The sequence below is a fragment of the Labeo rohita genome, chromosome 17 (genome assembly GCF_022985175.1).
Source record: "Labeo rohita strain BAU-BD-2019 chromosome 17, IGBB_LRoh.1.0, whole genome shotgun sequence".
Taxonomy (NCBI): domain Eukaryota; kingdom Metazoa; phylum Chordata; class Actinopteri; order Cypriniformes; family Cyprinidae; genus Labeo; species Labeo rohita.
In genome coordinates this window covers 11174014-11199905 of record NC_066885.1, presented here as the reverse complement: position 1 = coordinate 11199905, position 25892 = coordinate 11174014, and the positions used below count along the sequence as shown (strand labels likewise).

Genomic DNA, 25892 nt, shown 5'->3' with positions numbered 1-25892 from the left:
AAGAATCTCAATTTGTCAAATGTCACAAATTACCATGTCTTAAAAATTCAGAATTATTTTTTGTAGTAGAATTTAGAAGTCCAAACTAATGATGGAGGAGGTTATTTTTTTTCATTACTATTATTTTTTCATTACTATATATATATATATATATGTATATATATATATATATATATATATATATATATATATATTTTTTTTTTTTTTATCTTTTTTAAGAGGTACAGTGAGAGAAATGGTTGCAAAATGCATTTAAAGCAAGTCTAGGATGTCCTTGTTGTCCTTCTCTGAAAATATGCATTTGAGACCCATTTTCACTGCAAATAATGCTGACCAGAACAAAAAGCATGAAGTATATCATTTTATTGGATTACAACATCTCAAATACAATACTGGGAAAGATTTAGCTTAGATCCCCTTAGACTTGTGATCAGTATGCTTGGTTAAAATGTGCATATTCAGTATGCTTAAAGGAAAGAGTATGGTCACCTTTTGCGTTTGCTTCTTTATCATTTTTATCATTGTTTTGCCTGCACTAGTTCATTTAATTTCATTTTACGATGTGATAAATACATTTTTGAAAGTACAAGTATTCCATATATTACACCATCTCTTCTAATCATTAAAGTTAAAACACACAGAAAGGTCACAGACCAGCAAGCCATTTGACATCTCTACGGCTCTTACTTTTCTGATACTTTTGTTCTAAGAAATCCTAGATCATCATTTACATTTTTAAATCTGCATTTTTCATATAGATTGCGTCATTTTCTAATTTTAATATCAGTGTTATTTCCCATGACACCTTTTGTCTTATTATACATTATGAATTTCTCTCTCTCCCTCTGCTCTAATCCCTGTGCCTACACCACGCTTATGAGCTGAAATATTTTATCAGGTGGAGGCCGCAGTCAAAGTTATCATTTTAATCTTATTTCAATAAAAAAAATAATCTCTCTTCTCCTGGGTTTGACAGCAGCTAATGGTTTTTGGTTATCGTAAAGGAAACTTTGAAGACTGTGACTGGGGGGGAAAAAAAGAAAAGCAAAGTGTGTTGTATATTTTTCCAAAGCCTATTCATAAAACATGAGTCAGAAAGGATACAGGTAGGATATCTGAAGTAAACCTCCGTCACATGAGCATGACTCTGTTAGGTCAATCCCAGCAATCTGTGTGGCTTTAAAGAATAACACAAAACCACGTTTCACTTGGCATCAGTAATATTTCAATAAAAGGGGCAGTTTTAATAACTACAATTTATGTATATAAACTACGCTGTTTGGGAGAAGACAAAAAAGCACAAAACATGAAATGTTCCGTAATGTTGTTCAACCTTCCACCTCATATTCTATGTTAAACAATAACCAATAAAATACTCAATTTTTTTTTAAAGAGTATGGAATAAGCTCCGTTGTGAATATACTATATAATTAAATATAAAATTCCATATGAGTCAGTAAAAAGAACCATTTCGTTTTGAATCAGACATATCAGAAAATGACTCTTGATTCAGCGAGGGAGATTCACTGACTGAGCGCATCTGATTCCACTAAATCCACTAAATCACCAACAAGGTTATTTTATTGATTTTATTGATTGACTGACTCTTTAAAAAGAACCAGTTCATAAGAGCCATTTATTAGTGAAACGGACATCACCACTCACGCTGTGTTCGTTGTTGCGTGCAGGAATCATTTTGAATCAGACATATCAGAAAATGACTCGATTCACTAAGGGAGATTCACTGACTGAGCGCATCTGATTCAAACCACTAAATCAGCAACAAGGTCTTTTTAATGATTCTTAGACTGACTCTTTAATAAGAACCAGTTCATAAGAGTCATTTATTAGTGAAACAGACATCACCGCTCACGTTGTGTTCGTTGTTGCGTGTAGGAATCATTTTGAATCAGACACATCAGAAAATGACTCGATTCACTAAGGGAGATTCACTGACTGAGCGCATCTGATTCAAACCACTAAATCAGCAACAAGGTCTTTTTAATGATTCTTAGACTGACTCTTTAATAAGAACCAATTCATAAGAGTCATTTATTAGTGAAACGGACATCAAATTCACACTGTTCGTTGTTGTGTGCAGGAATCATTTTGAATCAGACATGTCAGAAAATGACTCGATTCACTAAGGGAGATTCACTGACTGAGCGCATCTGATTCAAACCACTAAATCAGCAACAAGGTCTTTTTAATGATTCTTAGACTGACTCTTTAAAAAGAACCAGCTCGTAAAAGTTATTTATTAGTGAAACAGACATCACCACTGACGTTGTGTTCATTGTTGCGTGTAGGAATCATTTTGAATCAGACATATCAGAAAATGACTCTTGATTCAGTGAGGGAGATTCACTGACTGAGCGCATTTTATTCAAACCACTAAATCACCAACAAAGTCTTTTTAATGATTCTTAGACTGACTCTTTAAAAAGAACCAGTTCGTAAGAGTCATTTATTAGTGAAACAGACATCACCGCTCACGCTGTGTTCGTTGATGCGTGTAGGAATCATTTTGAATCAGACATATCAGAAAATGACTCTGAGGGAGATTCACTGACTGAGTGCATTTGATTCAAACCACTAAATCACCAACAAGGTCTTTTTAATGATTCTTTGACTGACTCAGACTGAACCAGTTCATAAGAGTCATTTATTAGTGAAACAGACATCACCACTCACGCTGTGTTCGTTGTTGCATGCAGGAAACATTGCCTACACGTTCTAACAAAATGATATTTGATGGAACTGCTTATGGACGCCCATAAAGCTTTCCTGACAGTCAATGAGATTTTTAAATAGTATTGCACTTTTTTATGCATTTGTGACCATTGCATTTAATCAGAAAACAGGTGAAAATTCACCAGATCTATCCACCTCATTTTTTATTGTGTGACCATTTACAACTTAAAGCTGTGAGACTTTTTTTTTGTTGTTGTTGTTTTAGAAAACATACTTTTTTTTCCTGTAATCATAAATACTGCACAACTGTTCATAGCACAAACAGTTTAAGCTTTGCTAGTCTTCGATATATTTACCTATAGTGGCTAACGAATCTGACATTTTGCTGATTCACAGAAAATAGATTACCTTCGCATTTCAAAATAATGTGGAAAAAAAAGTTTTTTTTGAAGATATGTTTAGGACTTTTTAAGGCCAAGAATAAATAAAAGGAGACACACAGAAATAAATCAAAATGAAGTTTATGATTAAATGAGTTCATGATTAAAACAATACCAAATATCTGCCAGTGTGGGTTCAGAAAAATAACAATGGAAACCAAGTTTATACCTCATTGGGAGATGACAAAACAAAACAAAACAAAAACAAAACAAAACAAACAAAAATAAAAAAACGAGGAAGACTTTTTTTCCCCAATGTATGCAACAATTAATGCCATGACTTTGTGAATCTATGCCTTTCTGCTCTGATTTAGGACCTTTTTAAGGCCTTAATGTGTGAAAGGGCTAATTAAGATTTTTTAGACTTGCAGAAACCCTGGTCATGAAATATCAAATTCATGTTATGAATGTTAAAATGGCTTTGAGGTCTTTAAAAAAAAACACATTATGAGAGTTATTATTATTATTATTAAGAAAGAATCGCGTCATTCTATTTATCCGTTTGTTTTGTTTTTTTGTTGTGTTGTTCTTTTGTCTTTTTTTCTTTTTTGAATATGTGTTTTCTGTTTATTATTAGCTGACTCGGTGCTTCATCATTCTGCAAAAATTCATATCTGCTGAACATAAGGGAGAGAAACAGTGGGGAATCAATCTTTTGTGCTTGGCCAGATAAACACAAGACACAATCAGAGGGAGGAAAAGAGACAGAAAGGAGAAGGCCTCATCCTGCCGGTGATGGATAGCTAGAGTAAAAGTGTCAGGATGGTATTATGTAAATTAAGGAGGCATCCGAGCATCGCCTTGATGATTATGGGAGAAGTGAATGATGTTTGCGCTCCCCAGGCACTTTGCTGTGCCTTGTTATTTTTTTTTTTCTCCCTTCCAGCCACCCCTCGGATGCATACGGCCTGACCCCCTGGACGGAGGGGAGGAGAATCTCCCGGGAACACACTCCAAAAATCGGAAAAGACATCTGTTTCATTTACTAAACAAATTATCTGCCAGGATTTCTCACCTAATGGGCATGGGGAATGGAGTGCAGACTCCGAACACACATGAAACAGGAAGCCGAGGGGCGGCCCGCTGCTAATAATGCCTGCTCTCCTGACCTCATCCTGGCCTCTTGCCGCTTTCGCCCCGGCGTTACATCTACAACTGACAACGATAGCCAGGAATTCTTAAATCATCTGTCTGGGATTTGAACACAGCGTCTGAAAATGTAAAAGGACGCCTAATCCAAAGGGAATATCATCATATTGGAATGAATGCCGGGGGTCATTTATTTGACTATGAAAAGCCAAATATTATGAAGACCTTTACCTATAGTTTCACAACTATTTTAAAATTGTCAATCATCTGTAAGGACGCAGGTATGCTGTCCTTTCAATGTATGCGACACAAAAGGTATTTTCCTTTCAGCAAGAACTTTATTTCAGACAAAGGGGTAACATGTATTGCTTTAATAAAGTATTTGTATGGACTTCTGCTTGTGAACGGCGCTACATGACTCGATTTTCCAAAGGCCTTTTCAACTTTATTCATCCCTGCACAGCTCTTACACCATGTTACAAGGACATGAAGCTAAATGCCTTTAAAAATTCAACCTATAACCTTTTACTCCTAAGAATTGAAATAAATAAATAAATAAATGTTATAGATAGATGACAGACAGATAGATAGATAGATAGATAGATAGACAGACAGTTTATAGGTGTTTGACTTTATTTAACTGCATCAAGCCCTCCACTGTCATTCAATACACAATGCTGTGTGTTAACTTATTAATTTTGCTCTTCGATGAATCACCCCTGATTACTTCCCTGAAAATACATTCATGATTTTAACTTTGCCACACAATGCATTGCTGAGTAATACTTTCTCGCAGAAACTCTTAACAGTAGATAAAGTGAACATTAAAAAGAAATATTCTGGGTTCCGTGAAAGTTAAGCACACTTCTGCCATGATATTGATTATCACAAAAATGAATTTCTACTAAATTAATTTTGTCTCTTTCTTTTAAAAAAGCAGAAATCTAGGATTTAATGAACATAACAGTTGTGTTACATAAACATTGAAATATTTACTACAATAGTAAATATCAGACATAAACAAGATGCGTGTTAATATGATTTTTGTGTGGGAAAAAAACATTAACTAACCTCTGTGTAAAGTTACATTATATCCATATTAACAACTTTATTGCAATGACAATAAAACACATACAACCACAAAAAATGATGGGGAAAAAAAAAAGTTTACAGATAAAAAATCTTCATATTTCTGCTTTTAAATGCTCAAAAACATTGCTCCATTCACTTTCATAGTTTTTTTTTTTTTTTCCTGCGGTAAACAACATTATGCCACAAATGCTGTTCATTGACCTTGACTTGAATTGTACCCAGACCATTTCTCTACAAACATTTGAACATATGTGAGAAGCAATATTTTTTTCTAGCTTTTTTACTTCCATTAATATTTTGCTTACTACACTGTAAAAAAATGACTGATTTTAACGGTAAAATACTGTAAAAATGCTACAGTAAAAACCTATTAATTGGTTTCCCCTACTAAATACTGTGAAAAACTGTATTGGACATTATATGTAATTTTACAGTTTTTGGAAGTAGAAAAAGAACGTATAAATTTACAGTGAATAAATGTAAATTCCCAGAAGTTCATGTTTTTTTTTTATTGAAATAACTGTTTCTTCTTAGTTTTTTCTTATCAGTTGTGTGAATTAGGGTGGTATATCACATATAATGTTGTTAAATGAATGTTTTCAGTTTAATGTTACCATGATGGTGTTTGGTGTTTGTGTGAATGACAGTGTGTACCTACTATATATGTGACCCTGAACCACAAAACCAGTCTTAAGTAGCACAGGTATATTTGTAGCAATAGCCAAAAATACATTATATGGGTCAAAATTATCGATTTTTCTTTTACGGCAAAATCATTGGGAGATTAAGTAAAGATCATGTTCCATAAAGATATTTTGTAAATTTCCCACCATAAAAATATAAAAACTTAATTTTTGATTAGTAATATGCATTGCTAAGAACTTAATTTGGACGACTTTAAAGGCAATTTTCTCAATATTTAGATTTTTTGCACCCTCATATTGCAGATCCTATCATAAGTCATACATCAATGGAAAGTGTATTTATTCAGCTTTCAGATGACGTATAAAACTTAATTTTAAAAAATTTACCCTATGACTGGTTTTGTGGTCACATTAGTATTTAAAAGCTGCTTGTTATGAGCTTTAGTTCATCATGCGACTCTCATCACCACTTTCTTTTGGTGTTCATCAGTGTATTAGAAGGTACAAAACATATTTCAGTACTTCAATAGGTTGGTATAACATTATATCAGTTAATGAAATCATAGTATTTAAATGTAAGTTTAAGTTAAATCCGTAAATCTAAAATGTTGCTAGCATATTTGTTTATGGTAAAATTCCGACAGTGATTGTTCTTATTGATTATCGTCCCTATTTTTGTAATTCATCATAATAAGGTTCCAAAACAACATCAATATCCGATTGCGTTCCTATGATATCATAGCAACATCTGTCCTATTGCATCCATTCATGTGTTTTAGCGTATCTGTCAGATTTTGGCTGACATGAGAACAGAGAAAAAGAGAAAAAGAGAGAGAGCCTGCACAAGCGTCCGGTCACATCTAGGATTCTAATAACCCTTTCTCCATAACCCAACTCTGCCCTTCCATGTTAACATACTGTGAACTGAGCCCAAGTGACAAAATCAATCCATCACGGCCATGCTGTCGACACAAAGAGGGACAGAGGAGCTAACAGAAATTGATGACATCCCTGCTCGAATTTTACACCGTTTCGGCCACAGCGGCGATTGAAACAGACAAAGATTTATAGTCCGACCCGTGCCGCTGCTACCCTTGATTGCCTCTTTTTTTCCCTGAAAGGCTTTTCTGCATATTTATTCCCAAGCTCATCAGGACCTCAGAGAGGCATTAGAGTGACAATCTTATTCCACCTATGGCGCAGCAGCATCTGGGAATTTGCATCTCTCGCTGCATATAAGACTAATGCTCTCCTGCCCCTCAGTTGCTTCTGTACCGCTTTTATTCGTTAATTATGACTTTTATCCGTCCTCCGTTTGCTCACAGCTCTTATTTGTGTGTCTCACTGTGTAATTTAGAGAATAATTCACACTGGTGAGAGCTGATCTCACTGTCTGTTTAGCTGGCACTGCGAGTGGGATTATAGCCGGCGGGCGCTGGCTCGATTAGTTCTTGTTGTGTTGTTTTTGTTGGTGAGACAAACCTTTCTCATTGGCATTATTGTGTTTGAAAGATGTTTGTGGTGACAACATGTTTGGCTCTTAAATTGCTCCATTTATCTGTGTGTGCGCGAGTGTGTGCGTGCACGTCTTCTCCGCTGCGCAGACCTGCCCTGCGTCATGCATTGAAGGTTTTACGAGTACTTATGGAAAATATAAATTTCATCGATATTACTGGCTAGAAACAAATGCTTCTCATCACAAGCGTCGTAAAAACGAACACAGCAGTTAGCGTGACAGGAAACTGATTATAATAATTCAAATGTGATGAATAACTTTCATCAAACATCCAGCGCGAGCATCGCTAGATGGAAGTTCCACATCTCTGAGTATCCATTACAAATGTGCTGTGAAATGGAAGGAAACGGGACCTTGCGCCTCTTTGTGCATACCATAAACATGTATTACGCCAAAAATGTTCATATTAAACACAGAAATGGCTGACGAACTCTAGAGACACTGTCAAGAAAATGTAATACCACCACGTCGTCACACACTCTGCCCGCGAATAGTCCGAAAATGATCAGGACTCTATGACTGCATCAGAACATTTCAATAAGTCTGAATGCTTTCAGAAAATTCTCCATCATATTTTATGGCATGAATGCTGATTTATTAACTATAGAATGTAATTGCTTCTGCTAAACAAGGTAAAGTCTGTGGAAAGTAGAGAACGATTGTATTATTAAACATGGGCTGAGAAGAACTGAGATAACAAGACGGTAGCTTTCCACAATCGGTATCTTCGGTGTAATGGTATTCTTTAAGATGTTTCTAGATGAGCTTGCAATTCCTTTGAAATAACTGAAAGTCACTAGTTCTTTATCTTATTTTTGGTTAGTTTCCAAATTTAAAGAGATAGCTCCCCCAAAATTAAAATTCTGTCATTATTTACTCACCTTCATGTCATTTCAAAGACCTTCGTTCATCTTCAGAACACAAATTAAGATATTTCTGATGAAATCGGAGAGTTTTCTGACCTCGCATAGATGCAACTACCACATTCAAGGCCCAGAAAGGTAGTAAGGACATCATTAAAATAGTCCATGTGACATCAGTGGTTTAACCTTAATAGGAAGGAAAACATTATCTCCATATAATGGACTTCAATGGTGCCCCCAAGTTTGAACTTCCAAAATGCAGTTTAAACGCAGCTTCAAAGGGCTCTAAACAATCCCAAGCCGAGGAAGAAGGGTCTTATATCTAGCAAAACGATCGGTCATTTTTGAAACAAATGGACAAATTATACTTTTTAACCTCAAATTTAACCTCTAATAGTTAGGGTATGTTGATAAACTCCCATCTCATTTTCTTCCCCAACTTCAAAATCATCCTAAATCACTGCAGAAGTACCGACCCAGTGATGTAAAGAAGATCAAACGTCCTTTACAAAAAAAAAAAAAAAAAAAAAAAAAGACCGATCATTTCGCTAGATAAGACCCTTCTTCCTCGGCTGGGATCGTTTAGAGCCATTTGAAGCTGCATTTAAACTGCATTTTGGAAGTTCAAGCTTGTGGGCACCATTGAAGTCCACTATATGGAGATAATTCCTGAAATGTTTTTCTCAAGAAACATAATTTCTTTATGACTGAAGAAAGAAAGACATGAACATCTTGGATAACAAAGGGGTGAGTAAATTATCTGTAAATTTTTGTTCCGGAAGTGAACTAATCGTTTAAGGTTGAACCACTGATGTCACATGGACTATTTTGTTTTCTAAGCTCACAGATTTAATCAAAAATATCTTAATTTGTGTTCCGATGAACGAAGGTCTACAGGTTTGGAACGACATGATGGTGAGTAATTAATGACAAAATTTTCATTTTTGGGTATTCTGGGTAAACTATCCTTTTAATGCACACAGAGTACATTTTACGTCAGAAAGGGTCATTCAGAAATCGCAAGAAAATTTCTTTTCAACAGCTTGTGCAGATAGAACAAACTTTGCAGAAACTGTCTTAAAAAGGCTTATTGGAAATGCACAGCAAGAATTCCTAAAAACAAGGAACATTACTTGGAATTGTAAGCATTCAAAATGCACTCTCTAACCACTTTTGAAATGCTAATATGGTCAAACTCCACTGCTGATTTTTTCAATACATTTCAAAAAAGGATGAATCACAATTAGCCAAGTTTACCAAATGTACTGTAAAGTGTACTTTCAGGGTTTTATTCTCTTGAGGAACCTAGAGGACATGTCACTTATCATGAACTAGAAATAGCCCACTTAAGGACTGAACTCACAAAGAATAACTGGCTCAGTGACACTTCATCCAGTGAGAGCAATTGTTTGGCTAAATGTAAATGTGGCAAACCATTTCAGAAGTTAGATGTTGGGTGTCAAACGTTTACTAAAAAAAGTAAGATGTATATGTATACATTTTTAGGTCACAAAGGAAAATCTCAGTTCACGAAGGAGTTCACATATACATATGTGTCCATACATATCCTCGATAGGATTTAGCACATTGTGCAAAAACGCTGTGATGTCAAAATGCCAGTTCTAAAGAAACTGCTGATCGGACAAATTGCGCATTTTCACTACCTCGGTGACATCATCTTCGCAGTAGTCTTCGTGCCGTTGGACATTTCCATTTCCACACGAGTATCGCTTTACCTTCACTAAATCTTCCCATTAACACTGCCAAAGTGTGACGTATACCTATAGCTCAGTTGATTAGGAAAAAAGAAAAGTGGTTTTATGTAGCTTTGGGTGCCTGACTGAAGAGCCTATTAGACTGCGGTTAGTGATGTTGGCACGGGAGGCCTGCATTGTGCAGATCAGACCATCCCTCCCCCTTTTGACACAGTCTGTTTCCTGAGGAGCCCCTCTCTCCTCTCTCTGCCACTGCTCCCATGTGGGCGCCAGTCAAACACGCTGGCCCCCCATCACAGCATCTGCATCCTGTGCAATTTGTCATTGGCCCGTCTTTGCATTGCCATTGGCTGTTGCCGAGCAACCTGTCCGTCTCACAGACTATTTCCCATGATAAATTAGCTGGGCTGTTACTATGCCAACCGAATTTGTTACTTAATTAAACTGATTCAGATCACAATTGGCTGGAGGGGGTAAAGAATTGGGGCACACTTTGTAGCGGCACAGGCTGCTCTCACACACCGGGCCGGAGAGCCGTGGAAAACGACTTTTACGGGGAAGCAAATATGATTTGAAGCTGTTAATAGTGACTCTTTCATATAACCACTGTCAAAGACTTTTCCTCTCAGATATACAAAATATTACAAGAAATTATTGTATTGCATAGTACGTACTGTAGCAATATTAAACAATGGAACAACTTACTTTATATGCAATTCTACGATGGAACTGAGAAGCAATGCATATATATATATATATATATATATATATATATATATACACTAATAAGAATAACATTTTTCTAGATCTAAACTGCTGTATGTAACAAATACACTGTAAAAAGCAGAACTGTGCTGAATTATTCAGATGTAGTGAGTTTGATTTTTGACTTGAATAAAACCAATTAATTTAGATGGTACTACATGCAACACATTTTTTAGGTTACTTGACAAAACGTTTTTACTAAATGCCAAAAATCTGAGTCCAAATGCTGCATAGATTCTCAGTGCCAATATTCAGGCCTTGCCGTCTTGCCTTTTTTATTCGTTTATTCAGAAAGAAACAAAAACAGCGAAGCAATTTGGTTATGCGTGCGAAAGGGCAGAGGGAAGAATGGAGGCATGTAATCCCCTTAATTTGGAACATCACACCTTCAGCATTTGTCTGTATTGGAAAGGGGCTCTTATCCAATCCCACCTCTGTTTCTGGCTATTCTTATTTCCATACATCCTGACAAAACCATTTTGTCCCATCTGATTGGGTCTATTTGCATCAGACACCTTTTCTGCATATAGATTGATGGGTTTAATCAGTGAATCAGGGAAACCGTTCAAACATCAATCACTGTCAGTGCTGTCTTTCTGTCTCTCTGCAGCCAGGCCTTGATTTTCTGCTCAGATTCATCCGAAACGCATGCAAATGTAACGAAGAACTAAGGAGAAACGATTTGAGAAGAGACCAATAACTTATCGGCGCCTCACACTCAGGCCTTCTCTCGCTCTTGGTCCGCCGCCCCTCTCGTTCAAGCCCTTCTAGTTTCACGTCAAGGCTAGTTTCACTCGCCGGTTTGCGTAGAAAGGAGAAAAGGAGTGAAGCGAAGTCTCTCCACCTGTCTGCTCGTTTGTGAAGAACACCCCAGATGGGTAACAACTCACCAAACGAAAATAGGGAAATAAATCAAGTGCTTCCTAAAAGACCTCTGATTATCTTCTTTGGGAAAAAACAGATTTGCTTTTCCGCTCCAATAGGCAAAACAAATAACTGACATCATATACCTTCCCGGGGCAGATCTGGAGAGGAATGGATGCTAAATGCAGTCATATGACCCTTTGAATATGTAAAATAATGAATTATTTTCTAATGAAAAGAACATTGTAGAGCAGCACCAAATGAAATGGCAAAAATAATAGTTTTCAAACAGGTTTCCTACTGTCTCTACCAACATTATGTCATTCTTAAGCCAAATCGAACACTTCAGCCCTAAACCTAAATCGTAGGTTGAACAAACCCTGTTAGGTTAGGTAGGTTTTGATCATCTTAAACCATCTTATGACCAGCACATGACCAGCTTAAACCAGCTAAAGACCAGCATCCATGCTTCAAAACCTACCTAACCAGCATATGATCATTTTTTCAACAAGATCAGGACTGTTTAAACTACAAATAAGTCCCTTCTAAAATAATTTCTCCCTAAATCTTTGACGCATTTGCATGTGTTTTAGATGAACAGACATACTGGTAAGTCAACCAACAAATAGCTTTCTAATAATTTGTCTCCAGCAATAAGAACTGGAATAAGAAACCAAATTTTGGAAAGATGTTCATGTCTTTCTTCAGTCGAAAGGAAAAAAAACATCCCAGGATTTTTCTCCATATAGCGGACATCATTGAAAACCAATGGGCTGAAGTTCTAAAATGCAGTTTCAATGCAGCTTTAAAGGGCTCTACACAATCCCAGTCGAGGAATAAGGGTCTTATCTAGCGGCTAGATTTACTTAAAAAAAAACAACAACAACAAAAAAAAAAAATAAAAAATGTATATACTTTTAACCACAAATGCTTGTCACGCACTAGCTCTGCAATGCACGTCTAAGACTTCATGCATTACGTAATTACGTGGGAAAGGTCATGCATGGTTAGTTTTTCGACTGTGTACTCCAGTTCAAAAAGGTAGGGTAGGGTGAAAAACTCCATCTCATTTTCTCCTCCAACTTCAAAATCGTCCGACATCATTGTTTTACCCTTTTTTTGTAAAGGGCGTTTGACTTTCTTTGCATGTTTGCTTTGTAAACACCGCGTCAGTTCTTCCGCCTACGTCACTCGTGACCTTTCCAACATGACTACATAATGCGTAAGCTAGTGCAAGACGAGCATTTGTGGTTGAAAAGTATAAGTATAAATTTTCTTTCTTTCTTTCTTTTTTTGAAAATTACAGATCGTTTTACCGGACAAGACCGATTATTCCTCAGCTGGGGTCATGTTGAGCCCTTTGAAGCTGCATTGAAACAGCAATTTGTTCAACCCATTGAACTCCACTATATGGAGAAAAATCCTGGAATGTTTTTCTCAAAAACCTTCTTTTCGACTGAAGAAAGAAAATTTACATCTTGTGAAAAAACTCATTTATGCAACAACCACAACACATCCATGCTCACCCATACTCTGCCATTGGCCACAATACTCTCCTGATCCTGAATCAGGTCTTTGGAAGCCCTCAAGAGGCTGAGCAGCCGTACATGCCTTTGCATCTTCTGCATGGGCTAGTCACCTTTGGCTCTCGCCGAATTAATCAAACTGCCCTTGGTGCTCTAATTGGATGACAGTCATTCTCCTGCCCTATACGCTGAAGGTGTACGTATTCAAGGGGGAAGGTGGGGATTCTTATGTATCTTCATATATTCTGCACACCTTTCACCTCATCTACGTCTCAGTCTCTACCACCCCCCATCCTGACCCCTCATTTTTTACCTGTCTCTTGCATTTGAGGTGGAGCTGCATGAAAAAAAATGAGTGGTAGCAGGTCATTAGGGCATCTTTTTTTCCTCACAAGTGATTTTTCGTCTGTCTTAAGCACATGCAGGGATGTAGGTGGCCTCTATTGTACAGCACACCGCAGCGGAGCAGTCAAGGAGGTTACGGAGCACAACGCATCCTGGGAGAAGCGTGCGAGCGAGAGAGACGACCTGTCTTCCACACCGACGCCTCCTCTCCGACAGCCATTTGCATCCCCTTAGAGGTCACACACTTGTCTGTGGAGGACGAATCGAAGACAAGCAGACAGATCACTTTCACTAACATAATCGTGTTTGTTATGGCTGAACGATTGAGACATATGCTTCCAAGATGCAAAATGGGATGCTTGTGTTTTATGCAGGGCACATTTGATGGAGTCTCTATCAAAATGAAAAAAGACGCTTCTGTCTACGTTTCAGAACGCAGTATATTCGACGTATGTATATCCAGTGGCCCCAAAAGCCCACTGTGCATTAGCACAGAGTCTGGAACCACTAAATGAGAATTAGCTCTTACCTTTATCGGAAAAATTGAGAGTGTTTCAAGAAGTCTGTTGTATAATGTCAAATCAAAATGCTTTATCTTTGATGTTGCAGTCCATTTTTAAAAGGGCCGACATGCATCTGCTTTTAGGGAGCTCCACTTGGTCTTGGCGCCCTTGGTGAAAGATAAAATGTGACTAACTAAATAATATACAAACTAAATAAAATGTACAAAAAACTCAACATTACATTTACAGCATTAAACACTAAACATTTGAAGTAATGAATGGAATGAATGAATGAATGAATTTATTAATAAATGCCCAATATCTGAAAAGTTTATTTATTTATTTATTTATTTTAGGGCTGGCAAACGATTAATTGCGCTTAATCGCATACAAAATAAAAGTCTGAGTTTGCCAGATATATGTGTGTGTACTGTGTGTAATTATTATGTATATATAAATACAAGCACATTCATGTATATATTTAAGAAATATTTACAAGTATATGTATTTATTATAATTTTTATAGAATTTATATTATATATAAATAAAATTATTTTGTACATAAATAACATTTCTCTTAAATATATACAGTAATTTGTGTGTATTTACATATATATAATAATTACACACAGTACACACACATATATTAGGCAAACTCAAACTTTTATTTTGTATGCGATTAATAGTTTGACAGCCCTAATTTATTTATTTATTTTATTCATTTTATTTTTAATTTTATTTATTATTTATTTTTACCATACATGAAGTCACGGACTTAAAACTTGAACTAATAGTCAATTTCAATAAAAAAAAAAAAAAAAGCAAAAGCAAATTTAATGCAAATTCAGAGACAAATTACACTTTTTTGAGGTTGTAAATAAAGCAAGAAAACAAAATACTATGTCAAGAAAATCCTATTTCAGTCATTCTATTTACCAATTTTACTTTAAATGCAATGTGTTACTTGGCATTTCATTCATTTTATACAAACACACTTCTACAATACTTAAACGAAAACATAAATAAATAAAGCTAAAAATTCTATGCTAATGGTCTCTTAATGTTGTCTTTTTTCGGAGGTATGTTATGGGTGGTGCTGTAAGCAGAAGGTGGGATTTCCATCTATCACTGTTACTCAGGACTACCACAACTAATTATACTCTGGCCTAGTCCTGGCCACAACGAGCCTGGATCGCAACCAGACCTCATTGTACAGCTTAAGACAAGCTACAAATAGGCAAGTACATGATATTATTGCTTATTTTATGGTTGGTGGAAGCAATTCATTCATTTCATAGAATACAGACATTTTTCTTGACTCTACCACAGATAAAATACACATTTCCTGTCTCGGTTCAAAGTACCCAAGTGAAAGCTGTAAAACCTGACCACTACATGACCTGAATATGCATTTCAGATTTATGCCACTATTTGGAGGCTTTGTGGAATAAGAATGTGCCTGAAAGATTTTCACAGTTCAAGGCACTTACAGGCAAACGTGTCATCTGCGGTTGCATTGTGCGAGTGAACCTTGGAACAGCTTTCAGTGGCTAAAGCAAGGTGAGAGCATTTTTAAGCACAAGATTGGCCACTTGAGAACAGCGACCTATAAATGATACACATCTGTAAATGGATGCAGCTTCTTTCCTTTTTATCCATGGGCCAAAATCTGAATAATTGAAAAGAGACACATCTTGTGTAAGTGTCTGGAATTTTAAACATTAATAGCACTGCATTCCCTGGACAGCTCCAGCTACATTGAAACCACAAAATGATATACAGTCATATGAGTTCCGCCATTTAGAGCACAAGAAAGCACTTCCCAAATTATTTAAATCACCAGAATATATGTCATTGACCACATTCATCCATGCAAAAATACCTCTATGGTTGAAAGAGTGATTATGCAACAAATTATGGATCTACACAGACATCATGTACCTATTTTTTTTTTTACAAGGAACCAGTAGCGGTTTACCTTCAGTCCTCATGAGAGGACAACAAACACAGTTTGACAATTAAGCAGGGCTTTTTGTTATTTAACCATTTTTTTCAGGATTCTTTGATGGAGAAAGGAAAAAGAACAGGATTTATTCAAAATGTAAATCACTTGTAACAAGTTTTTACAATCATGTTTTATCAATTTAACATATCCTTGCTATTTCTTTCAACAAAAAATACTGACCCCAAACTTTTAAAATGAAAATAATTGCTGTTCTTTTTAACTTTTTATTCATCAAAGAATCCCGAAAAATATATCACAGGTTCAAAAAAAGATACAGTTGTGGTCAAAAGTTTACGTACACCTTGCAGAATCTGCAAAACATTATTTTGCCAAAATAAGAGGAATCATACAAAATGCATGTTATTGTTATTTAGTACTGACCTGAGTAAGATATTTCACATAAAAGATGTTTGCATATAGTTCACAAGAGAAAATAATAGTTGAATTTATAAAAATGACCCTATTCAAAAGTTTACATCCCCTTGACTCTTAATACTGTGTTGTTACCCGAATGATCCACAGGGTTTTTTTTTTTTTTTTTTTTTTTGATTTTTTAGTGATTTTAGTGTTTGTCCTGAACAGTTAAACTGCTTGCCATTCTTCCGAGAAATCCTTTTTTGGTTTTCCAGCATTTTTGTGTATTTGAACCCTTTCCAACAATGACTGTGTGATTTTGCGATCCATCTTTTCACACTGAGGACAACTAAGGGATGCACATGCAACTATTACAGAAGGTTCAAACGCTCACTGATGCTCCAGAAGGAAAAACGATGCATTAGAGCCGGGGGTGAAAACTAAATTTAACTTATTTTGACTTCTGGGAAACATGCAAGTATCTTCTAAAAGGCAGTACTAAATGAAAATGTTCAAAAGCTTTCACCCCCGACTCTTAATGCATCTTTTTTCCTTCTGGAGCATCAGTGAGCATTTGAACATTTTGTAATAGTTGCATGAGTTGAGGACCCTCAGTTGTCCTCAGTGTGAAAAGATGGATCTCAGAATCATACAGTCATTGTTGGAAAGGGTTCAAATACACAAACATGCTGAAAAACCAAAGAATTTTTGGGACCTGAAGAATTTTTCTTTTTTGAAGAAGAAGAAGAAGAACAGTAGGCAGTTTAACTGTTCAGGTCAAACAAGGGACTCATGAACAACTATCACTAAACAACAACAACACAGTTGTGGATCATTCAGGTAACAACACATTATTAAGAATCAGGTGTATGTAAACTTTTGAACGTTTGTTTCACCTTTTATGTAAAATATCTTATTCAGGTCAGTACTAAAACAATAACATGCATTTTGTAAGACCCTTCTTATTTTGGTAAAATAATTAACATTTTGCAGATTTTGCAAGATGTATGTAAACTTCAACTGTACACATAATATATATATATATATATATACATAAAACTGTTTTTTTTTAACATTGATAATAAATCAGCATATTAGAATGATTTCTGAAGGATCATGTGACACTCAAGACTGGAGTAATGATGCTGAAAGTTCAGCTTTGCAACCACATTATATTTCAGTGTGTATTAAAATAGAAACGTTATTTTAAATTGTAATTATAATTTACAGTATTACTGTTTTTACTGCATTTTTAATCAAACAAATGCAGCCTTGATGAGCATAAAATCTGATAACATTTTACTTACACACCCACACATTCATACATATCAGTTTTAATGGACATGACAATTACGGATCAAGACTCATATTTTTAACCCTACAAGTCACTGTTAAAATAAAGTTGGAGATAAAGCTCTTCTCTTATGGAGAAAGAACAGGACTGGCTAGGAATTCCCTCCAGCTGTTCTCTGGGCATCCTTTAACCTGCAGGGTTTTTATTGATCGGTGTCTAAAGACACAGATCGGCTGTCAAACGTTCATTCAGATTATCACAGGAAAGCCTGACTCATGTATGACCTCAAGCAAGATATTCATTTTTAAGATCGGTGCCCTTTGCTGCCATTAAACTGCACTGGCCAGACAGTTAACAATGGGCTGCTTCATACGAAACATTCTTTTTATGACAGCTAAGTGGGACATCAATAAAATCTTCCTTTTTTTTTTTTTTTTTTTTTTTGTAACTATTGTCACTTGTTTTGGTTAACTGCCAGTCCCCTACTGCCATAACGTATGGATCTCTGACATAACAGTTTGTTTTTTCCACCTCCTACTCTTATCTTTGTGGCCAGGTCTGTCAGAGTTTTACTCAGCGTGATCAATATCACACAAGCAGTACTGGTGTTTAACGTCCTCTTGGTGGTTTTATGCAGGTGTAGCTTTGTTAAAAGGTGAGCAACCTTTAGGTTTGCTCATGTGCTCAATGCATTTGATGATCATGGCAAAACGCACAACAAATGTTTTATCTGCAAGTGTCAGTTAGATAATAAAAATGCAAAATAAACTGGAATGAAATGCGGCTTGTCACAAACAACCACAAAGAAAGGTTGCGCGCAGTTCCTGGTGTGGGGCTGTTCGAGGGGCCTATTTAAGAGCCATTATCAGAATTAGCAGGAAAGCCTTTTTAAAGACAAGAAGCACAACAAAAACCACCAAATAAACTGCCTCTGTTTTCCTCTTCCCTTGTGTTTTGGAACTTGCTGAAAGGGTTGTTGAGTTGCGGCTAATCGCTCAAGAACGTGGTATCGGTGCTTTGCATAATGTGTTCACCGGTGGTCTATAACAGGAGGCAATAATGCACTGCTTTCTGCAAGCTTATCATTTGTGGTTTTGTGGCCAAAGGCACATTCAGCCACCAAGAGCATCATGGTCAGAGGAGGTGACGTGGCGAGCTTCCTGATGTTCAACAGTCATTTCCTCTGTTTAATTAATGATGAAATACTCCTACATTCACAAACAAATCCCTAAGATTAAAAAGTAAATCAAAGGTTATTTGCTCATTTTTAAAAGCTTATCTGATGGAAAATATAAGTGAATAAAGAAGACACAGCATCAGCTTTTTGTGAGCGTGGAGGACATTCATGCTTCTGAATGGCTTCCTTAAACCATTAGCATTAAAGTAATAGGTGTTGTCATACTGAAAAACAGCAGTTAATATCATTTAGTGCTGGGCGTATTGACCAAAAATCTGTATCAGGGTTTTATTTTATTTATTTTTTGGATTATGGTGGATAGTGCAACATCGCTCATTGGAAATACGTGCCTTTATATACATTTCCGCAAGACTGGAAAAACGTACCTATATGTATGAATCACTGCAGTTTCCAGTTGAAATGAACACTAGAGGCAGTAAAATTGACTAATTTTATTCCTCTTCACACAAAATATGATTTACAGGTACAGAGTTTTGATTAATAACACCAAATTTTCACACAATTAGGCCTACTCGCAGAATATTATGTTATGACTTCAAAACGATTTTAACATCCTCCGCGATTTGAAAACTGATACTTTTGAACGTTGTCATCACATGTACAGCTTCATATTCGCATGAGTTTTCAAATTCAGTAGGTTTGCTCAGTAGTTCACGCAAAACAGTGTTGCATTTGAGTAAGGAAGTGCTCCAGTACAAACCTGCATATCCGCATAAGGAAGTTAAAATAGCACAGCGGCATCAACAAATGCCTTTTTATATCACTTCAGCATTTGTTAACACTATCGGGGAGGTTTAGGGTTGGGATTGGTTTAGGGATTATTTCCAACACGATAGAACATTGACCTTTATCGACACTCCCCAGATATTTGAATTCTAAAGAGCAGCAAAATGTACCTCAACCAGCGTAATAAAACCACAGCAAAACATGCCTGTACCGACATGATTAAAAACGTGCCACTGTCATGTACTGAACGTATGTTGAACAGTTTTTCATTAATGTTGACCTATTTAGCCGCCTTGTAATTGTTTATAAAATAAAGGTGACTTGACTTGACTTGACTAGACCTTATAATTAAAAAATTAAAACAAAAACAGAATGGTCTGACCTTGGCATTGTGAAATTATGCTACATAAAACATCTGCATGAAACAAAAACGTCAAACAGACTGAATGAGTCGCAAATTTACTCTCTGACAGCAGGTGGCGCTTATGGACTAGCAGCAATACAGCGTTTCCTTGGTTACCGCTGTAAACAAAGCAGCGCTGTGCTTAAAGAAGTTGTTCACTTCCAGAAGAAAAATTTACAGATCATTTACTCACCCCCTTGTCATTCAAGATGTTCATGTCTTTCTTTCTTCAGTCATAAAGAAATTATGTTTTTTGAGAAATTTTGTTAACTTTTGTGGTGCCCAAGAGTTTGAACTTCCAAAATGCAGTTTAAATGCAGCTTCAAAGGGCTCCTACATGAACCCAGCCGAGAAAGATGATTCTTATCTAGCGAAACGATCAGTTTCGAATACACAGGAATACACAGAGTACACACAGAGCTAGACAAGACGAGCATTTAAGGTTAAAAGAATATATAAATTGTGCTCTTTTTTTTAAGAAAATAACAGAAATTAAAATTGAAACTGCAATTTGGAAGTTCAAACTCACGGGCACCATAGAAGTCCACTATATGGGGAACATTCTTGCAATGTTTTCATCAAAGAACAATTTCTTTATGACTGAAGAAAGAACATCTTGGATGACAAAGGGGTGAGTAAATTATCTGTACATTTTTGTTCTGGAAGTGAACCTCTCCTTTAAATACTACATTAATATGCATTATTTGGAGGTAGGATTTAAAGAAAATACCATCTAAACTCTTCAGAGATTAATATAAACCCCCACCCCAATTGAGTATCTGGGATATACTTCCAAAATTTTGCAACTTGCTCTGCATGATACAGCATTTCTCCTCTTTGTGTTTGTCGTCAGCGTCTTTGGCTTCTTTTAACATTTACAGTTGGTTAATTCAAACGTAATTCAAACAGGTTTATCGTTTGAACCAGTATATCATCCACGTTTCAGACAAAATTCGACCAGTTGCTTTGTATATTTTTTCTCCACCAATATCCAATATGTCTAAATGACAGGATGTTCACCTTGTTTGCATGACAGAGCTAGCAATAATAGCTAACTTCAACAAAATCCTTCTTTCTGCTGAGAAGAACAGTCTTTAACACCAGAAAAGACTCCATTATGAACTACTCTGAACCGAGATTGGCTGCGCATTTTGACCGGGGAACAGTGTCTCACTTAATTGGCCTTTAGAATAGAAAAATGGACATCTCATGAGACTCATTTTAATTTGCATGTATAATGTGGAGGTGATACTATCTGATGCGCCGAGATCTGAATACGCACAATATCGTTCAAACCACAGAGTATATATAAAGCAGCGGTTCTCGTCAGTTGAGAAGCGTGGCACCGAACACGTCTAATGGCAGAGGGCAAATCACGGGCAGGTCTTTCCCATGGCCTTTCCAATGATCAAGAGGAAGGAGGAACATTCTTCATAAAACTTCAGATACAAAAGACAAACTGTCTCTCACATGCCCCCCGAGACTGGAGAACATCATCTCTTGAATATTTCACGGCTGTATCAATGTCAGAGAACATTTCTTGCTGACTCCCTACTGCTCAGCGTTAATGAATATTAAGCGGGACATTTTCCTTTGGGTGAAAGGTCCCTTTATTTATTCTCTTTATTGTTTGAAAGCCATCCCTGATTCCATATTTCAGAGCCGCAGTCTTTCCACTCATTTATTTGAGACCTGCAGATCCATCGTTTGGGCCAACTCGCACAAAATCCTTCATGTGCTGACACTCATGTTATAGCATGAAAGAAGTCACAAACTCAGAGGAAAGGAGAATAGGCAAGTATCTGATTTGTTCATTGATTAATTAATGCCGTAAAAAGACTACAAATGCTCACCAGCTTCAGAGATCTGTTCAGTCGTGACGTCAGTTTGTAGGCCAACCTGGAAGGTTTCAAATGGGTTTGCACAACGCTGTTTGTGGATTTCTGTAGAAAAAACACAGTACATCAACAATATTGTGTAATATCTTTACAGTTAAAAACATCTATTTTAATATGCAATTTATATAAAGTTATTTATTTAAAGACTGCTGTCATATTGATAAATTTATTACATGATAAATAAATGTATTCCCACACTGAACTGGTCAAATATTAAATAAGTGCTTATCGATTTTCCTCTGTATTATTCAGGTATTGAATCCCTTCTGTCTTTGGGAATTCATCCACATATTTAAAGCGCGGAATGTCTCTGGCTGAAATGCTCTAATGATTTCCAGGCCCTGGGAGCTTATGGAATTTAATTTCTTGACACAAATATCAGCATCAGAAAAAGGAAATTAAAGTTATCATTACTGTCAGGACATTATCGCAGCCTCACTTAACCTGCCATTCAGTAAAATGAATTATTTATGTTCCTTCTCTTTTATTTGGAGACGGGAGGGTTCGGAATATTTCTTTCTGCTATATGAGAGTTGCTATTAGGAAAAATTGAACTTTCTGAAACATTTGCACTGTCATGTTTAAATAATTCTCTACTAAAATTGACAACTGGCACATTAACACAATTGGTGGAATAGTCAGTATAAATGAACGCAAGTATGGATGGAAAAATAGGAAGGAAAGAAAGAATATGTTCTGCATTTTAAATGCTCATGTTACGTTCTTAAAGGGACAGTTCACCCAAAAATGAAAATTCCGTCAACATTTACTCTTTGGAAACCTGTAAGACACGAGGTAGATTAAACGATGGAAGAATTGTCCTTTTGGGGTGAATTAACTCTTTAACTTCATTATACTGGTAAACTCCATGTTTAGAAGTGTACATTTCCATCTTCTAAATTAAGGGAATTGTGGGTTTCAGGCTATACACCATTAAAGCCAAATTCTGTGCCGTAAACTACACAATTTGTGTTTACCAACAGCGAGAAGCCAGTTACTGTGTTTCAGTCATTTTGTCTTTTATTGTACACGCTCTGTTTTCTGACAGGTCTTATTTTCAGTATTGAGGGGTTCAAGCACAGCAATGTGTGATTACAGCATTTGAGTGTCATTCGACATCTGGAGATTCCAGACATCTGTGTGGATGAGTGACTCTATTCCTCTCTGCCTCTGCACACTCACACACATATGGTATCTGAGAAGCTTCAAAAACATGTTACCCAGCTCCTCTCTGAATCCAATCACACATCTTCACTTTTCCTGAAGAGCTTCAGTTCCACGTATGCTAGTTAGTGGTCTAACAAGACTGCAGTTGCTTCTGCTATTAGACAAGCCGCATACGTTAACAATGCCCAATGGATAGAACGATAGAAAGAACGATAGAAAGAATGATAGACAGAACGATAGATAGAATGATAGAATGATAGAACGATAGAACAATAGATAGATAGATAGATAAATAGATAGGTCAACAGAACAATACGATAGAATAACGGAATGATAGAATAACAGATGATGGAACGATAGAACGACAGTACAGATTGATAGAATGATAAACAGAACAGAATGATAGATAGAACAATAGATAGAACGATAGAATGATCAATAGACAGAACGATAGAACGGTCGATAGAACGATAGACAGAACGATAGAGCGATAGGCAAGGCAAGGCAAGGCAAGGCAAGTTTATTTATATAGCACATTTCATACACAAAGGTAATTCAAAGTGCTTTACATAAAAGGAAGTAGAATAATCATGAAAAAACAATATTATATTAAAACAATAATAAAAACAATAATCACAAAAAAGGAAGTAGAACAATCATAAAAACAATGATCACAACAATAAAACAAAAAATGTAAAATGTAAAAACTGATTGATTTAATGATTTAAAAATAATTTAAAAATTGATTTAAAATAAATTTAAGACAGTTAAAAACAGAGAATGATTATACATAGTGCAATCAGTTCGGACGTAGCACAGTGCTCATTCAGTAAATGCACAGCTAAACAGATGAGTTTTGAGTCTAGATTTAAATGTAGCTAATGTTTTAGCACATTTGATCTCTTCTGGAAGCTGGTTCCAACTGCGGGCAGCATAATAGCTAAAAGCAGATTCCCCTTGTTTTGTGTGAACCCTTGGTATTTCTAACTGACTCGATCCTAATGATCTGAGAGGTCTGTTAGGTTTATATTCAGTGAGCATATCTGCAATGTATCTAGGTCCTAGGCCATTGAGTGATTTATAAATGAGTAAAAGTACTTTAAAATCAATTCTAAATATAACTAGAAGCCAGTGTAGGGACCTGAGGACTGGTGTGATATGTTCAGATTTTCTGGTTCTAGTCAGAATCCTGGCAGCAGCATTCTGGACGAGCTGCAGCTGTCTAATGGTCTTCTTGGGAAGGCCAGTGAGGAGACCATTACAATAATCCACCCTGCTTGTGATAAAGGCATGAACAAGTTTCTCTAAGTCTTGACTGGAAACAAAACATCTAATTCTTGCAATGTTTTTGAGATGATAGTATGCTGATTTAGTTACTGCTTTGACATGTCGACTGAAACTAAGGTCTGACTCCAGAATCACACCAAGATTCCTGACTTGGTTTTTAGTTGTTTGACCCCTAGAGTCAAGGTATGCATTCACCTTAAGAACTTCCTCTTTGCTTCCGAATGCAATGAGTTTTCTCCTTGTTTAACTGTAGGAAGTTCTGGCACATCCAATTGTTAATTTCATCAATGATAGATAGATAGATAGATAGATAGATAGATAGATAGATAGATAGATAGATAGATAGATAGATAGATAGATAGATCAGAATGATAGAATAAAATGATGGCGCAATAGAACGACAGATAGAATGATAGACATAATGATAGAACGATAGATAGAACAATAGAACAACAGAACTACAGATAGATAAAATGATAAATAACAGAACAATAGATAGAATGATAGAACAACAGAACAATCAGTAGATAGAATGAAAGAACGATAGATATCTAGAACGATAGAACGATAGATAGAACGATAGATAGAACGATAGATAGACAGATAGATAGATAGATAAATAGATAGATAGATAGATAGATAGATAGATAGATGGGACAATAGAACAACAGAACTACAGATTGATAGAATGATAAATAGAACAACAGAACGTAGATAGAACGATAGAATGATCGATAGAACGATAGACAGACAGAACGACAGACAGACAGAGAGACAGACAGATAGATAGATAGATAGATAGAAAGATAGATAGATCAATAGAACTATAGAACAATAGACAGAATGATAAGATGATAGAATAACATGAAGCAATAGAACGATAGATAGAATGATAAACAATGACAGAATGATAGACAGAATGACAGAATGACAGAACGATAGATAGAATGATAGATAGAACAATAGAATGACAGAACTACAGATAGATAGAATGATAAATAGAACAACAGAACAATCAAATGATAGATAGAACAATAGAACGATCGATAGATAGAACAATAGAACGATGGAATGACAGAACGATAGAACGATAGATAGATAGACAGAGAGATAGATAGATAGATAGATAGATAGATAGATAGATAGATAGATAGATAGATAGATAGATAGATAGATAGATAGATAGATAGATTCTGTAAAACACAGGGCTTAATCTGCTCTCAAAGCAAGAAGAATGAATGAACAAAGATAAAAAGCAAGAATCAATTAACACTGGCCAAGAGTGGATCATTATATCACATGCAATAACCTGAATGATAGAATAATAAAGAGCAATTTATTTAGAATTAGGCCAGTGTGATTCCAGCAGGAGAAGATGGATGTGTGGAGATAGACAGATCTAATTAGCCTTGTACTAAGTCCCAGTGCTGTTCTCCTTGTCTTCTCCAGCCGGTCTCTACAGCGGCATAGTGCTGCTAATCCATGTCCACCGCTTAATGACTGC

General features: G+C 36.1%; 1 long non-coding RNA gene across 1 annotated transcript in view; it reads right to left on the bottom strand.

Moving 5' to 3' along the window:
* Positions 1-405: 405 nt before the first annotated feature.
* The window catches only part of LOC127179786 (uncharacterized), a 105635-nt gene continuing 80148 nt past the window's right edge, over positions 406-25892 (bottom strand). Inside the window, exons 6-7 of the long non-coding RNA XR_007829553.1 lie at positions 21890-21979; positions 406-1177 (exon numbers count right to left, since the gene is read on the bottom strand). This is a non-coding gene — a long non-coding RNA (uncharacterized LOC127179786). The remainder of the gene's footprint in view (positions 1178-21889; positions 21980-25892) is intronic.